The following is a 12,576-nucleotide window of genomic DNA, read 5'->3' as shown; positions in this document are numbered from 1 at the left end:
TTAAGTATTACTACTGCATTTTATCAATGGGAAACATACATGTGTACAGACAAGGCTAGCAGCCGCGGCGCCGCATCAAACACGTTTCTGGTGTGCAATGACATGCAACTGACATGCAACAGAAACGCCACGCTAGCAGTGTGTAGCCGGCCTTGGAGCTATAGGGCCCTATCGTATACCATGTGCATTGCAGCGCCAAGTTGAGCGCAAGTGTGCTCGTTTTTAGACTGTCTATTTAGATCCTAAAATAGGGCCCATAGACTTGTTGAGATTTAAACAGATTTTCTTTTGAAAATCCCATAGAAATACTAGGCCTATATAAAATTGATCTAAATAAGATTGCTGTTTATTATATTTCAAAACTGTTGTGGCTGTCTCTGTGATTGTGTCTCTGTACTTGTGTACCTGTGTATCTGTGAAAGGGAGGATGAGACATAGTGTCCGAGATATTGAGTTGGGGTGAAAATCGAGATGTAAATCTGACATTTTATTCATAGGCTTTGTTTATATTCAGTATCCAAACAATATGTGGTTTCAAACATTCTAAACTCTACTGTGGACATTGTTGAAATGTTGTCTGTGCAGAAGTCATGTCAGTTTTCACGCTACCTCGCTTACCCTCTTTTTTTCTCTACTTTATCCTTCTCCATTCAAACCTCTCACCCCATCTCTGTTCCAACTGTGTCCTACATAAAGATGCCTGGATCGACTAAAAGTCCTGTATCTCCTGTCACGCCATGATTGGCGTGGCAAGAAAGAAAGAAGTGCAACCTTTGTGGAAGGGAGCAGCCATACAAGGCAATTAAAATGAATAAGTTAAAAAAATTGAAGAAAAACCACCAACAAAGTTCAATGCCGTAAAGGCACTGGATAGTGCCTTTATTGATGTAAGCATGTTACATTCATTTATTTTCTAGTTAATTGTTCATTCAGGTATCTGTGTATGTGCAAACAAAAAACATGTGGTGTTTTGTTCTTGTTTTGTTACAGTTACATAAATTGAAAGCAGTGGGGTTCTACCCCTGCTCCTGGTGGCGAAGCAGGGGAAGAAGAAGTTTAAGGCCCAGCTGCTCCACCTGGAAGAGCAGCCATCCAGGGAGACGATGAAGGCATTTGCCACAATTAAAGGGGTCTTCGAGACCTTCCTCAACTGTAAGCATACATATTCAGTTTAATAACAAAATAATCAGTTTCTCATACTTTATTGTACTTTATTGAACCACATAACAGTACATTCTGTTTCACAAAGCCTACAAATTAAAATATTATTTATCTTTTTTTTGTTTAATCTACATCTGTTGAAGGATTAAAAACATTTCATAGGAATGGTTTATTGACAATTCACTGACAGCCAATGTTATGCTGGTGTTTTTTTCCCCCCACAATCAGAGTAAAGTTACATATAAAGTTACATATTTGCATATATTTGTAGTGTTTATTTAAGCAAGATAGGCCAGAGAACCAACGACCTCTTTTTTTATTTAGTTGTTTTTTCAAAAATGGTTACTACATATACCTGGATTTAATAACATAAAGCTACAGCAAAGAGAGAGGGTTAGGACAAAAGGGCTTTGTTGTGATATGATACATAACACGATGCAGGGTTTATGAGTCAATGTATTGAAATTTTATTTTTATTTTTATAGCACATTTCAGCAACAGGGCAATTCAAATTGCTTTACATAAAACATTAAAGAGCAGTTAGAAAACAATTTAAAACAATTTAAAAACATTAAAAGACAAGAATAAAATTTACAGTGCAATATAAGAATTTAAAGACAGACATCTCAAGCAGTTCGGTCCATATTTTTGGCTCATCTCACCAACAATGGGTCCTGAGGCTTGACATGGCTTGGAGGTTTCGTTACCCATGATGACAGAAACTTTATTATATTTTTCAATGTGATCGTCACCACAAGGCTAAGTTATTTTTTTTCGCAAACCTTTGTCAAAACCGAACGGACTACAGAACCGTCTCTTATCTTTGTTTTTAATTGAATAGTCTACGCAGACTACGCCTGTTCAATTGTAATTGTGTAGACTCTCAACCTATCTTTGTGTGTAAGGAGATATTCTAATTTCTGTGACATTATAAAGGCATTATCATGTGCATAACATTGTTTTGAAAATGTATACAGTATATATACTGTATATATGTCTGTATATACAGTATAGTAAAATATCGCAATACTCAAATTTATTGATTTTACAAAAAATGGTATATAAACATTACAAATAACGGTATAAATTGAGTTAATTAATAATAGCATACAATTACAATAGAGGTACAATATGAATATTGAGGTAAATGTTTTGAGCCTGCAAGACTTAAAACCTGTCCCACACTAGCCTCATTATGTCTGTGAATACAATGCATATTGAATGTAATGCATATTTTTATGTCAACAGTTTTTATATTTGTGACATGACATTTCTCAACTATAACCCTTCATAACAGTAATGAAGAGACTGTGATTACTTACATTTTATATTTATTCCATAGTGCCTAAGCCTGCTGCATCCACCTATCTTACACCTTACCCCAGCACTCCCACCCTGGCTCCCACTACCCTCACCCTACCTCCACCAACCCTCATGACTCCCACCCTGATTCCCCCAACCATCACCACACTGCCTCCCCATACAATTTCTACTCTCACCCTGCCTTCCTCTGCCCTCAACCTGTCTCCCCTCACCACTCCCACCTTACAAACCCTCACCACTTCCAATCTGCCTACCCTCACCACTCACATCCTACCTCCTCCTACCCTCACCACTCACATCCTACCTCCTCCTACCCTCACCACTCCCACCCTACCTACCCTCACCACTCACATCCTACCTACTCCTACCCTCACCACTCCCACCCTACCTACCCTCACCACTCCTACCACCCTCACCATCCTACCTCACATCCTACCTACCCTCCCTCACCACTCCCACCCTACCTACCCTCACCACTCCCACCCTACCTCCTCCTACCCTTCCCACTCCCACCCTACCTACCCTCACCACTCCCACCCTACCTCTTCCTACCCTTCCCACTCCCACCCTACCTACCCTCACCACTCCCACCCTACCTCCTCCTACCCTTCCTACTCCCACCCTGCCAGCCACTGTCACCACTTTACCTGCCTCAGCTGTAGATCTCAGTAGGAAGAAAAAGGAGAGGAGAAAAAGTAATGGTAGGGAATGTATTGAAAATGTGTTAACTAAATAGAACAGAGTATCAGTTGACATGTACATTGTAGCATAATACTTCATAGGACATATTTATTTATTTTCTGCTGTTTAGTTCTTTTGCTTTCCAGTAGGATACATACTCACTCAAGTATATCTTTATTTCAGACTGTTCCTATTGCCACCAGGAAATTTTTGATGGGAATGTCCTTCGTGAAAGACATAAAAAGGTTGGTATCTGAGGGAAATGAAAGTGCATTAACAGTAGATAGGCTGTTAAAGTGGGGTAGCATAGTGGCTAAGGAACTATGCTAGCATTCATTAGCCAGAAAAAGTTGTGGGTTCAATTCCCAGTTGCCACCGTTGTGCCTTTAAGCAGGACACTTAACTTCTAGTTGATCTGGGGAGACTGGCCCTTGTAATAATTGACATATGTAAGTTGCTTTAGATAAAAGCGATAAGTATAACTAGAAATGCAATTCCAAGAAATCACCAGTGCATGAAAATGCAAAAGATGATATGTAAAATATCATATGGGTCATTCCGTGTCGAATCAGACAAAATCCAGGAAAATGGTTGCTGGACCATCTCAGATTTTGCTCAAAGTTTGTTTACCTAATATTTAGGTCCCAAAAGTAAGACCTGTAAAATATTTGTATTAAATTCCAATGTTTTCATACATATTTTCACCCTTAACGTATCATTTTTACTATCTCAGAAATACCTCATCTTGGAGGCCATGTTTGGGCATTAATATCTTGAAAAGTATAATTCTTAACCGCCCAAACTTTGTAGGGTGGAACGAGACATGTTCTTGGTATGATTGTACTGCATGCCCATTAGTTTTATATAAGGCCCTAGATATGGAAAAAAAAACTTGGAAAACTGGTGATTTTGAGGGCCTTGTAAACAGATTTTTCTGTATCCACATGGCACCAATAATTACTTTGTTTGCTTTGTCTAATACTTAATTAACGTTGAGGCAGTATTTAGATTAGATTAGATTAAACTTTATTGTCATTGTGCAGAGTACAAGTACAAAGACAACAAAATGCAGTTTGCATCTAGCCAGAAGTGCAAAAAAAAAAAAAAAAGTGCAATGTGATTTTCAAGTATAGACAGAACAAGTGTATAATAGTGCAGTGTACAGTTGGTTTACAGAAGGTGGTTTGGAGTAATATAAATTAAATATAAATATTAGGGCTGCAACGATTCTTCGAATAACTCGAATAATTCGATTACAAAAAATCTTCGAAGCAAAATTCTTTTGCTTCGAAGCTTCGTTAAATCAATGTAATTAAGGTTGTACGGCTCACTGTGTCTCCTCACGGAGGATTATTACTAGCGACCAAGAGGTGTGTGCTTCTGCGGACACAAGACTGACGGCCCATATTACAAATGAAGGAAGACGAAAAAAGCGAGGGTCTAAGAGAAGAGACAGGCGAGAGAATGCTGCTACATCTCTGTAACAAACATCCAGTGTACTCATCCATTCCATGGAGCCAACACGACACAAGGTAGTTGACGTCTGCTGCTCTCGTCCACCGCGCTGTTTACACAACTAGCCTGCAGCATGCTACTCTGCTAATAGCGATGTTTTACCAAGCTAAAACGAAAGCTGTCGGTTTGTAGTGTAACTTTTTATTAGTTTGCTTCTAATCTTTGGAAATGTAGCTGCTTCCGGAGACAAACCGGCTCCTCCCCCCAGCATGCATTCTTTATTCTTTCTCTTCACCATAGATATATCTATGCTCCTCACTGTGTATTAGGCTGTGTATTTGCATATCCAGTGCAAAGAGCCAGAGGCAAGAAGGGGAATTGGGTAAAAAATATTAACATTTGGGCCACCAAAAATTTACTATTGTGTAATTCTTTTTAAGGTTCTTGGAATTTGGCAATAAAAAAAGGTTGCTTTTTCTAAAAAAGGAAACCAGTCTTTTGTATATATACAAGCGACAGGTTTCCTTTTTTTTTAGTAAACAGCAATAATAAATATTTACTATTGCTGTTTACCAAGTATTTCTTACTAAGTATTTCTTATCCGATTAATCAATGGAATAATCGTAGAATATTCGATGACTAAAATAATCGATAGCTGCAGCCCTAATAAATATGTGTAGTGTATTAGCAGCTACCTTATAAGAGCAGAATAAATATGGCTATGTAATATGAACAACATGTACAGATACGGGCAATGTAGTAGCATTGACATAATAATGGTTGTAAAATATAGATATACTATGCAGTATATATATTATAAGAAAAACTGAATAAATATGGATATTCAGTATGAACCATATAGACAGATATGTAAAGTATGTACAGCTATGTGCAGTGTGGTAACAGTACCATTGTATTGCAGAAACAGTAACATTATAAGAGTAGTAAGAATAAGTGTATGTGCAGGATAAATAGTATGACGAGCAGTAGAATATGGCTATGTATAAGTGTAATTACAGTATGTACATTTGTAAATAAATATAACACTGGGTGGGATAGGGTAGTGCAATTGTCGGGGGGGGGCACACATAACTGTGGTATGCCGGTGTTCAGGGTGATGGTTGAGGAGGTGTTATTATCTAACCTAGCAGACTGAGGTCTGTTGGTTATGAATCCAGAATCCAGTTACAGAGGGAGGTATTGATGCCCAGTTCACTGAGTTTGGTGATCAGTTTGGAGGGGATGATGGTGTTGAATGCTGAACTAAAGTCAATGAACAGCATTGTGCAGAGTGAAGTGCTGTAGAGATGGCATCCTCTGTGCTCCTGTTCTGACGGTAGGCAAATTGGAAGGGTTCCAGTGAGGGTGGTAAGCAGGTCTTGAGCTTACATCTGTACAGAATAACCCTTATAATAATAATAATAATAATAATAATAATAATAATAATTATAATAATAATTTTTATTTTGTTTAATTCTTTGTAAGGGGCAGAAACAGCTATTTATGCAGTGGCATCCTTGCCCTTTATGGTAAGTATTTCAGCACATTACAAAAACATCTTGACATGAATATCATATTTGACATGAATCGTCATTTAGGACAAGTGTTTTCAGTGTGAACAAGAGTATCTAGTATTAATGCTATCTGTAAGAAATGCCTGGTAGGTGGGGGTGGTGGCAGATGTTAATCATCCTGTTCTGAAGGTCTTTTGTTATTTATTTATTGATGTAGGCCTATTGTTGTAAAAAAAAAAAAAAAAAAGCCCCTTATAATACTCATGTATACTTTTATTTCTTTTTCAGTGGCAAAAGGTGGAGGTCATCGTGGACCAATGTGGAGAATATTGTGTAAATAAGGAAGAAGAAAATAAATGATAATAGTCATCTTTATCTTCACCTGGTCTTTATGTCTTGTCTCTGTTTTGCTCAGCTAATGACATGAACTACATTCTGGAGAGGAAGTTAAATAAATAGGCCCATGTATAAAAAAAACAACACATTATCCGTGTATTTTCCTGTTAGTTGTCCTGCAGATAACACAAACAAACAGCTGGCGATGTGCTGTTTCCATGTTCGTATAAGAAAATAAAAGGAAATCTTGTATTATTGTGGCCTCCATGTTTTCACACACGTGATGCTCTCGGCCACGGCCAACCATTGGTGGCAGCCATGCAACAAGTTGTTACGCCAAACGCCAATATAACAGAAGAAGAAGAACACGCGTCCCGACCATATGAACGCTGCCAGTCGGAAAAACAACGTAATCACGGGGGTGGTCCCTTCTATTCCCAGGTGGCATGAACGCAGCATGAGAGCAGGCAGCTCAGTTGCTTTTCACCGACTACAAGACCCAGGCGGACCCAGGGCATGCTGGAAAACATCGGCCTCTCAGCTGATCTAACAACTGATTGTTTCAGAATCGAAGTTTTGTATAAACTTTTTATTGATTTTGAAATTTAAAGGCTGTCTGATTTAAAGGCTTATTCTGTACAGAACACATGTTGTGCTGATAGTGATGTTTAGAAGTCAGAGAGACTAAATCTGTTCAGATTACAGATCATCTACAGTCTGTTGTTAATTAAAATCAGCAACAGATGCATGTAGAGCATTTCGATCATAATAAAAACAGCTGGAGGAGCTGATTTATGGTCTGATAACATTTTATTAAATCAGAATCAGACCACAGTGTTTCTGTCACTTGTTGTTCAGCCTGAAGGCTGCTGGAATCAACTGGAAACTGTCTGACTTGAGAGCGGACTTTTGTCGGTTGCTCTCGTCCACTTTACAGGCGAGGCTCACGTTCGTCTTCCGCCCAGCTGGTAAAGGGTGTTACCTAGCAACATGGGGCAAAGCACACAGTTTTTGGATATTTTGTGGAATTATGCTTCTTTTAGTTGTATATCATTGTCGTGACACATGTTACTACTTGCTCTAACTATTTCTGTGCACATTTCCATCTGTGGCACTGTTTTCAATCCTAAACCTAATTCGTTTGTAAAAAAAAAGATAAAAAATGCCTCAGGGAACTACAAATTTCAGCGCCATTGTTGTAAGCACCATTGGAATTAATGGTACACGTCATGGGAAATGTAGTCAAAATACAAAAACAGTTATATTTTTAAAATTACATAATAGTTTTATATATAAAATGAGAAACATGATTACATTACTAACATTAATCACCTGCTTTGATATGAAGTCAAAAGCTTGCAATGTTGTCATTATTTTTAAATACATGTTATTTACCCATGTGTGCAAATGAGGTGGAACAATGACAGAAACATAATTTATAACCCATATCTTAAGTAATTACCATACCAATTTTTTCAGACAGATATGATTAGTGGTTCTGGAATTAAAGACATTCAAAAAGTGAAATTTTTACACCTTTGGGGGGCGCTACTGAGATAACTGGTGGTCTGGGGGCAGTAAAAATTACTCACATGCTCTCTTGCATCAGACTGAACAATATATGGTAGTTTATTTTATCCTCTGAATATTTTCATTTTTTCTCAAACTGACATATATGACCTGATCCGTAGTACAATTTGATGAGCTTGACATGAAGAATTATCATGACCAGATAATGTGAACAAATATTTGCATTTTCTTGCAAAAACAGTTCACATGGAGTACAACCTAAAAGCAAAACTGTCATAGCAATTAAATATCTGTTCAAAGATCATGGGCCAAGCCCTCTAGAAACTGTAAGCATAATCAAACCGTAAACCAAGAATGTAAATGGTAGTTCAACAAAAGCAAAAAACTCTCCAAAAATTGCAAATGTGGCTTAATTCTAGTCACTATACGGTTACAATAGGATACACCAACTAATTTTTCATAATTGACTCTTGCATCAACTCACCTGTTACAGATGGTCTCTGAAAGTTTTTGGATATTTTGTGGAATTATGCTTCTTTTAGTTGTATATCATTGTCGTGACACATTTAACTACTTGCTCTAACTATTTCCGTTACACAATTTCCATCTGTGGCACTGTTTTCAATCCTAAACCTAATTTGTTAAAAAATGCCTCAGGGAACTACAAATTTCAGCGCCATTGTTGTAAGCACCATTGGAATTAATGGTACGCGTCATGGGAAATGTAGTCAAAATACAAAAACAGCTATATTTTTAAAATTACATAATAGTTTTATATATAAAATGAGAAACATGATTAAATTACTAACATTAATCACCTGCTTTGATATGAAGTCAAAAGCTTGCAATGTTGTCATTATTTTTAAATACATGTTATTTACCCATGTGTGCAAATGAGGTGGAACAATGACAGAAACATAATTTATAACCCATATCTTAAGTAATTACCATACCAATTTTCAGACAGATATGATTAGTGGTTCTGGAATTAAAGACATTCAAAAAGTGAAATTTTTACACCTTTGGGGGGCGCTACTGAGATAACTGGTGGTGTGGGGGCAGTAAAAATTACTCACATGCTCTCTTGCATCAGACTGAACAATATATGGTAGTTTATTTTATCCTCTGAATATTTTCATTTTTTTCCTCAAACTGACATATATGACCTGATCCGTAGTACAATTTGATGAGCTTGAGAATGAAGAATTATCATGACCAGATAATGTGAACAAATATTTGCATTTTCTTGCAAAAACAGTTCACATGGAGTACAACCTTAAAAGCAAAACTGTCATAGCAATTAAATATCTGTTCAAAGATCATGGGCCAAGCCCTCTAGAAACTGTAAGCATAATCAAACCGTAAACCAAGAATGTAAATGGTAGTTCAACAAAAGCAAAAACTCTCCAAAATTGCAAATGTAGCTTAATTCTAGTCACTATACGGTTACAATAGGATACACCAACTAATTTTTTTAATTGACTCTTGCATCAACTCACCTGTTACAGATGGTCTCTGAAAGTTTTTGGATATTTTGTGGAATTATGCTTCTTTTAGTTGTATATCATTGTCGTGACACATGTAACTACTTGCTCTAACTATTTCTGTGCACAATTTCCATCTGTGGCACTGTTTTCAATCCTAAACCTAATTTGTTAAAAAAATGCCTCAGGGAACTACAAATTTCAGCGCCATTGTTGTAAGCACCATTGAAATTAATGGTACTCGTCATGGAAATGTAGTCAAAATACAAAAACAGCTATATTTTTAAAATTACATTATAGTTTTGTATATTATTGTATACATTTTGAGCATGTGAATATTATCATTAACATGTGATTTATGATCCATGTCAAGCAATGCATGGTAAATTTATGACACATTTCCTGTTTATGTGGCAAGTTTTTTTTTAAAGTTTCATGTAAATATCGCTATTTAAGAACATTAAAACAACATTCTTAGCAATTTCAAATCAACATCTTGACATCTTTTATACCAACTTTGACATTATATTGCTTTTTTCAGCACATTGCAACAAATCCAATAATGTTTTTGCAATTTCATATCAACAACTTGACATTATGTATATCAACAACTGACATGAATAGGATGAATCAAGAATAAGATCAATCATCTAGGACAAATTGATCAGGATGTGTCACAACACACAAAATCCCAATTGCCGCACTTTCTGTTGGGCATGGCTAATGCTGTGTACATGTACATGTTAATCTTCAGGAGTTACAGGCACATACCAAATTTTGTGAGTGTAGAGAGAGTCAGTGCAGAGTCAGTGTAAAAGTGTTTTTATTCAAAACATGGAAATAGCTCACAACAGGAGGGTGGAGGATGGGACCTGGAGGTTGTGCCAAACAAATAAAATCAATATAACAAAACGGGGCCTAGCTCATCACTAGCGTTAGCGCTACAAACAAAACAAACCTAATACCTAGCCGGCTCTCTACAAAAAGATAAAGAGAACATTACACAGGCGGCAACAACCACTAAACCTGGTGTATCTATACAAAGATCAAGTACATGCAAGATGTACAGGGTACTCCAACTTACCTAAGGTCCTCAACCTCCACCTCACAACACTCCACAGTTTAATAACCAAACAGCCACAGCTTAAAGGACAAGAAGACTGGCAACCAGCCAGCAGAGCAGAGCAAGAGCTAGCTCCCACTTCTCAGGAGTCCTTTTTATTGACTGCCACCTCAAATACTCCAAACACAGGTGGAAAGCAATCATCTCAATCCTGGAGAGAAAAAAAGAGTGAGCAAGAGAAAGAACAAGAGGGAAACACATCCAGACAGGAGCTTTGAAAGGCATGTAACAGGGCAGAGTGCACAAAAGGCATTTTAAATGTCCTCAATTAAATCCTCGTCGGACGACTCCATCTCTAGTTCATCAGAGGACTCCATCTCCAGTTCGTTGGACGTTTCACTGTCCTGCTGCAGCAGCTGCTGCAATACAGTTGTGCCTCCCTGGAAAGCAGGACTGTATGACATTTTTGGCTGTGGCAATGTTGTCCTGCAGCTCTTTGAAGACGCCTCTTCAAGATGCTGAGAAGACTTGGTTCTCTGCCTGAAAAGACAAGATATGACTGTCAGGACTATTCATCACGTACAAAAGTATTGACCTAACATAGCTAAAGTATTTTGAAAGCGCTCAATGTGCTGGTTTCATTTATATGCTGTGACATTTGGAGATACACAATTAGTAGGAATTCCAGTAGTGAACATTTACTTACATTGAACCTCCACCATTGCTGTTAGCTTGTGGTGCTGCATTTTGAGTGAGGTAATGTGCCTGTGCATCTCATCCACAATGATGTTGACCTCTTCCTGAAAGCGGTGGACTAGCATGGCTATGTCAAAGACATTTTTTGGTGGAGATCACCATTGTCTGTAGTTCATGGAATAAAACATGGTGTCAAATTAATGTATTTAGTGTGTTTTAATGTATTGTTTTATGACAATGGTAGTATGTTACCATAATATCACGTTTCATATTTCAAACAGTACTTCGTTGCTCATGAACATGCAAGTTTGCAACCACTTTCTCTGGTTAAGACATTGTTTTACTAAACATTGTTTACATACTGTCACACAAGCACATATTCATTTCAGTGTTTGCTCCATGATATTACAACTTTTCTTACTTCATACATGTAAGTGGATCATGTAATTAAGGAATTTCAGTCCTTCTCAGCACTGTTCTTAATTTTACACTACACAACACAGTAGCGATAGTCATAAAAAGTATGATTTGCTATTGCTTCATTGAAAATGTAATCAACATAAACTTCTATTTATAGTTAAATCCAGAGGTTATTAACATACTTGAGTAAAGGCTTTCCCAGGGCCAGACAAAATTGTCAGTTATAAGCAACTCGTCAAGAGTTGGTAACTGTATTTTCAGTGCTTCGTCCAGCTGATCCATGGCATTCTGTAAATGCTTTTTCTCTTGAACAAGTTTTTTACGGATGGCATGTCTCCTTTTGTTGGTGTCTAAGAGGAAAAAAAATAGAATATGCAGTGATGTTTTGTCAGTGTATTTCTGGATTTTATCTGATAAAATTACTCCAGGACTGTAATCAAAACGTAAAAACAGAGTTTAGTGCAAGTGAGTAACAGCAAAAAGTTGTGACACTAGGTGATAGAAGCCTTCAAACATGGCATCTCTGTTAAGCAGCAAATGATGGCCATGAAGCTCAACATCACATTTTTGCAGATTTGAGTTTCATGTTTTGCTTGAATACACTGAATGTGGACAATCTAGAGCACCTCAAATCACATGATGAAAAGATGTCCTGAAGCGTTAAAAATATTAAGGTGTTAAAAGTCAAACCAGTCTGTCTGTAGAGATTTTGCTTTCGTTGGCGAATGCTGAGGTACAGCCCCTCGATTTTTCCTTCCACCGACTCTTCCTCCAAGACAGTGGTAGCTGGGAAATTTTTTGTTTAAATGATGACATGTTACATAAAAAATACATAAAATTAAAAAAGTTTCTGTTTATGTTTTAAAAACCTTAAGTACTACCATATGGCCAGTGCTGGACATCAACAATCCAT

General features: G+C 37.3%; 1 long non-coding RNA gene across 1 annotated transcript; it reads left to right on the top strand.

Annotated features, from left to right (window-relative positions):
• Nucleotides 1-3,061: 3,061 nt before the first annotated feature.
• Nucleotides 3,062-6,610, top strand: LOC114545894 (uncharacterized). Its single transcript, XR_003690952.1, has 4 exons — nt 3,062-3,185; nt 3,349-3,410; nt 6,106-6,149; nt 6,423-6,610. It is a non-coding gene; the product is annotated as an uncharacterized LOC114545894 (long non-coding RNA).
• Nucleotides 6,611-12,576: the final 5,966 nt, after the last annotated feature.

This window comes from Perca flavescens, chromosome 19, assembly GCF_004354835.1.
Source record: "Perca flavescens isolate YP-PL-M2 chromosome 19, PFLA_1.0, whole genome shotgun sequence".
Taxonomy (NCBI): Eukaryota; Metazoa; Chordata; class Actinopteri; order Perciformes; family Percidae; genus Perca; species Perca flavescens.
This window is presented reverse-complemented; position numbering and strand designations above follow the sequence as displayed.